Source organism: Rhinatrema bivittatum, chromosome 2 (genome assembly GCF_901001135.1).
Source record: "Rhinatrema bivittatum chromosome 2, aRhiBiv1.1, whole genome shotgun sequence".
In the NCBI taxonomy this organism is placed as follows: domain Eukaryota; kingdom Metazoa; phylum Chordata; class Amphibia; order Gymnophiona; family Rhinatrematidae; genus Rhinatrema; species Rhinatrema bivittatum.
In genome coordinates, this window is record NC_042616.1 from 35,642,249 (window position 1) to 35,648,425 (window position 6,177).

Here is a 6,177-nt window from a genome sequence, read left to right on the forward strand (position 1 = left end):
TTTCCATTCCAGTTTCTGTTTCCATATTTGTAATTTGTGATCCTTCTGTACTTGGTGAAGGTTGACTCTATGTGTGTGACCGAGGTGAAGTATTTGACTAGCTTATAGGCATTTGTATCAATATTATTTGTTGTGTTTTCTCAATAGAACATGCATTGGTGGTAAATTACTGTTTTTTCATAAGGAGGGCTAATGCACCTGGTAGGAGAGAGTGTTTATGTTGCTGTTACTGAGATGACACCAGAAATATCTCTTTTTTATGGTAAATTGAACGGGGAATGTCCTAGTTCTTTTCTGTAGCCATTGTTGGAGGGGTCAGGGTGGATCCTGTAGATACAGAATATATGATTACATTTAGCCCCGTGACTATCACATGTGTCACGCATGTGAGAACCATCTGTCAGGTGTGTCCCGTCAGAAAAGAGTTTGAAAACCAATGGCTTAAAAGAACTTGAGCAGGAAGGTTGATAAAAATGTCTAGGAGTGGAAGGTGCACAAATTCAGCACAAGTTATGAAGAGGAAAGACCAGTAAAGGAAACTCTAGGAGTCTGAATAAGTTGATTTTGAAAAGTTCTTTAACATGCTGAAATAAAATACAGGTTGTTAATCAACTTCCAACTCCCGCCCTTTCTTCTCGATTTAGAATAATAGACTAGACTGGTAAAGACTTGAAAGAGCTGGATGTAAAAACAAGAAAACGCCTTTATGTGCATTATGTATAAGAGTCAGTGTATGCCGAGTTTGTACATTCCCAGCGCTGAAGGCAATATGGACCTTATAGAAATAGATTACACATCTAGATCTCCTATTATAGGTCTTCAGACATACTTAACAGCATCAACTGATCGTAATCCTCAGAAACTGTTGAATTACAGAAGTAAACAGCCAAAGTCGGTCTTCATCTTTAAGCTTGAAGGGAGAGTTTTTATTTATTTGTTCTTATATTTTATGTCAACTGAACCACAGGGAAGAGTATGAATCAGATAAAATGTGCCTGGACACCAGAGATGTGTTGCTAGGGACACTGCTTTGGAAAAAGAAAGGAAAGAAGCATCAAAAGAGCTGAAAATGAAACAAAAGTGATGGTTAATGCTAAGTTGCTAGGGGAATTTGTAGAATAATTAATCAACTAGAAAAAATATATTAGTTGTTTGACATTGCAATCAGAGTTCTTAAATGATGTGAACATGTAATTAAACATGTAATTAATAGACTAAACCTTAAGAAAATGGTTAATTCTACATCCAAAGACTGCTTTTACAGACTCCAGGTTCTGAAACGACTCAAGCCACTTCTTTTTTTTCAAAGATTTCAGAACAGTACTCCAGGCGTTGTTATTCTCCAAGATAGACTATTGCAGTGCCCTCCTCCTTGGCCTACCCAAATCGACCACTAAACCGCTTCAGATGATACAAAATGCTGCAGCGAGAATTCTGACCAACACCAGCCGAGGAAATCACATCTCACCCATCCTCAGAAACCTACATTGGCTACCAGTAAATTTTAGAATCCTCTACAAAGCAATCACCCTAATTCATAAATCCATCCATCACCAACTCCAACTCAGCCTTGAAATACCCTTCAAACTTCATTCCTCCAACAGGCCAATTAGAGATAATCATAAAGGTTCTTTGGATTACCCCCCAACTAAAGCTTCACGCCTTTCCTCAACCAAAGACCGAGCTTTTTCAATAGCAGGTCCATCTATTTGGAACAACATTCCTTCAAGCCTCCGATTAGAACCCTGTCTCATTACGTTCAGAAAAAAACTTAAGACGTGGCTATTCCACCAAGCCTTCGATGATCCTCCAGACAACCCTTAATCTTCTTTTTCCTCACCTGGACGTAGAAGATTAAATTCCTCCAACCATTCAAACAAAGAACTCTGGCACTCACTGATTAAAGCATCTTTTGCTCTAATCTAAATTCCTTTTTGGATTATGCTTCTTTAATTACTTTTTGCCTTTAACTTTCTTCCAGCTCTTAAGCTTCCCAAGTTTTTACTCCTTGTTAAATGTAACTTTACCTTATTCTCTTCTCTTGTTAATTACTTTTATTTATTGCTTCAGTTATACCCTTGTTTTATGTAAACCGATCCGATATGGTTTATTTACTATGAAGGTCGGTATAAAAAAGTGTTAAATAAATAAACAGTGTGTCGTCATATTTTGTGTCTCGGCTACTCTTCCCTCATACATATATTTCCAGTGAGCTTTTTTACATTTTGTAATAAAACAGTGTGGTGGTCAGTCCGATCTGTTGTTTTGTGCCCTGCACTTTATGCTCACAGTAGGACTTCAGGCATCACTAATGGATGATGATGGACTCATGTGACAGACTCCTCCTAACTACTGAACAAATAAAGATGGAAGCCATAAAACTGATGAATGTAACGACTCCAGTGGAAAAGCAAAGATCAACCTGTTCTGAGAAGTGCAGGCTCACAACTACATGTGCTTGTAAATCAATGAGTCCAACAACAGCTGTAAACAGGGACCATTGATGAATACACAGCAAGGCTGAGGGAAAGGTTTAGGAAAGAAATCCAATTTGCACTCCCCTAATCTGTACGTCACTTGTACCTAACAAGCAACTAATGTAAGAATGACCCAGAACAATAGACTATGGAGACATCATTATATAGATATCCTGGCAAATACTGGTCTGTGCTCCTCCTATTTCATAAGCATTGTTATCTTCAGAAATGTGGTCTGCATTTTAATGCATGTAGTATCTACATTCGAAGGATTGGGTGAAGAGATAATTAGCACAACACCCACAATGGCTCTAATGTAAACCATGATCGGTGATGTCATTACCAGTGGTGCCAACTCCTATGTAAAGAAATTCACTACGAAAAGTCTCCAGCATCGGCAAAATGTAGCTAGAATTGAGGTTCTTTGTAGTGCCACCAGTATAGCTAGGAAATTAAATTCTAATACCCAAAGAGGGGCAGGGGAGACATGCATAGACATTGCTGCTGCTCATGCACTCAATGAGTGCTTCCTAATCCGAGCTCACGTGGCCACTCCCTCCAACACAAAAGCCTCAATGGGAGGAAGAGCAGAGAAATCTCCTTTCCGGTGACAGCAGCTGCCTTTCAGTTTTCCCGCCCCTGCATGGGATTGGTCGGTAGAAACGTAAACGTCATCAGCAAGCCCCCCAAAGGGCGGGGCTCCGAACCCAGTACCTGCTGAGTCTGTGAGAAGCTGAGTGGATATTTTAGAAATGTGAAATTTCAAAACTAGCTATAGAAGATTGCTGTCGCATTCATGTTTCTAAAAATCTCCATTGAGTTTAAAAAGTAATCAAATCCCTCTAAATTGGCAACACTAAATCGGCCTCAGACTAAAGTTTCCCTTTCACCTGTGATGTCATCAGTCTGCACCCTCTGGACCGCTGTCCCGCCTTCAGTGTGATTTCATCAGTCTGCACCGGGCAGGATGTAGGAATGGAGCTGTTCTGCAAGTTTGATTCTTTGGGGCCGATGTATTAAGACCTGCTTTTTGCTTTTTTTTATTTATTAATGGGATATTAATGGGAGATTTCAACATCCATGTTGATGCTACACCTCGTTCATCCAACTGTGAAGCCTTCCTCAGCTCCCTCAATTCCATGGGTTTCAAACAACTCATAAACGAACCCACACACAAAGCTGGTCATACCCTTGATCTAATTTTCATAAATCACAATCTCTCCCTCAACTCCAATATTACCTGCCATTCTATACCTTGGTCTGACCACAAGTTAATCAACTTATCTTTACGAAACCACCTCTCAATTCCTACTGCCCCCCAAAAAACCACAATCCATTTCAGAAAACTCTGCAAGCCAGAAACCCTTTTATCTCATCTCACTCAGGAGTTAAATATTCTAGATCTTACAGACGCTAACTCAGCTTTGGCCTCCTGGTCTAAAATCACTAACAAAGTTGCAGACCTTACTTGCCCACTAATCACCAAAAACATTCAAAGCAACAAAGATCCTAAAAAACCTTGGTATACTCCAAATCTCAAATCTGTTAAACATGATCTTAGGCACAAAGAAAAGATCTGGCGCAGGAATCCTTCAACTACAAACCTCATAGCCTATAAAACTCTAATGCATCAATACAGGATCTCCCTTCTTCGGATAAAAAAGGACTTCTACGCTCAAAAAATTCATAACTTCATATTCGATCCTAAAGCCCTCTTCGCTTTAGTGACATCACTCACCAAACAACCCGCTTTCTCATTCCCAGACGACAAAGCAGTAAGTAAAGCCGCAGAACTCGCCACCTATTTCAAGAACAAAATCCCTAACCTCCTGGACCCTCTCAAGATAAAGAAAGCCTCTTCTCCTCCTCATCTACTCTCCTCCCCTCCACAAATCACTGCAAGCCTTGAGATCCTTGAACCGGTCTCCTCGTTGGAAATTGAAAATGTTCTAAAAAGACTCAAACCTTCCTCCCACCCACTAGATGTTATTCCAGCTAATCTCCTTATCTCAATTGCCAAAGACATCTCTTATCCTCTATCACAGATCATCAATGCCTCCTTATCACAAGGTCTCGTTCCTACCCCACTCAAACTCGCCATTCTGAAACCTTTGCTAAAAAAACCAAATCTCTCTCCAGATAATCCAGCCAACTTCCGCCCTATAGCTAATCTTCCAATCATCTCTAAAATCATGGAAAAATTAGTCAATAAACAACTTTCCGAATACCTGGAAAACAACAACCTCCTTTCATCATCTCAACTTGGTTTCCGTAAATCTAGAAGTACTGAATCCCTCCTTCTATCTCTATCAGACAATATTCTCTTGAACCTAGAAAAAAAACATTCCTGCCTCCTCATTCTTCTCGACTTATCTTCAGCCTTCGATACGGTGAACCATGATTTCCTCTTAGATCGTCTATCAGAGATTGGCATAAAAAACACAGCACTCAAATGGTTCTCATCTTTCCTCCAAAATAGATTTTACAAAGTCAAAATTAATAGTAAAGAATCACCTCCTTTCAGATCCACCATGGGAGTCCCACAAGGTTCGTCTTTATCTCCTACATTATTTAACATTTATCTTCTCCCCCTATGTCAGCTCCTTTCCAATCTTAATCTTACACATTTTATTTATGCAGATGACGTCCAAATCCTTATCCCAATCAAAGATTCATTACAAAACACCTTACAATTCTGGAATTCCTGTTTACTTTCCATCAACAATCTCCTAACAAAGCTTAATTTGATACTTAACTCCAATAAGACAGAATTTCTGCTCATCACTCCAGATGGCAACCATTCCTCACTCAACACACACTCCTTTTCTCCTCCAGCCTTCTCCACCCAGGTCAGAAATCTTGGGGTCACCATGGACAATCTGCTGAACTACAAAACTTTCATCAATAACATCATAAAGGATTGCTTCTTTAAACTTCAATTATTAAAGAGACTAAGACCCCTATTATATTTCCATGACTTCAGATATATTCTACAAACAATAATATTCTCGAAAATAGATTATTGTAACTCTTTACTGCTTGGTCTACCCGCTAACACTTTGAAACCTCTACAATTATTACAAAATGCCACTGCGAGGATTCTAACCAAATCCAACAAAAGGGAACATATTACACCCATCTTAAAGAACCTTCACTGGCTCCCCATCAATCAGAGAATCTTCTATAAAACCATAACAATAATCCACAAAGTCATCAAAAACTCTTCTCCAATTGAACTCACCATCCCTTTACAACTTCACACCTCTTCCCGTCCAACGAGGCTAGCCCAGAGAGGCACGCTTAAGGCCCATCCGCTCACAACTTCTCTTAGTAAAAGAGCTCTTTCCACCGCTGGACCTAAACTCTGGAACTCTCTCCCTCCTGACCTGAGATTGGAACAATCGACTCCCACCTTTAAAAAGAGACTCAAGACTTGGTTGTTTAATCAAGCATTCTCCTAATCCCAATAACTATTCTGAACTTTTCAATATTCGACCTCAGGCCCGACTCATTCAATTCCGAACATAGATTCTCCTAAATTATTTTGTTATTTAAATTGTACTCTCCTTGCTCCGTTGAAGTTATTTATTGTTCTCATTAAGTTATTTTATTTTTCCAAGTTAAATTTTCCCTGTTCTCTGTAAGACATTATTCTACATTCTGTCAATTTTATTGTTACAATGTAAACCGAATTGATTAG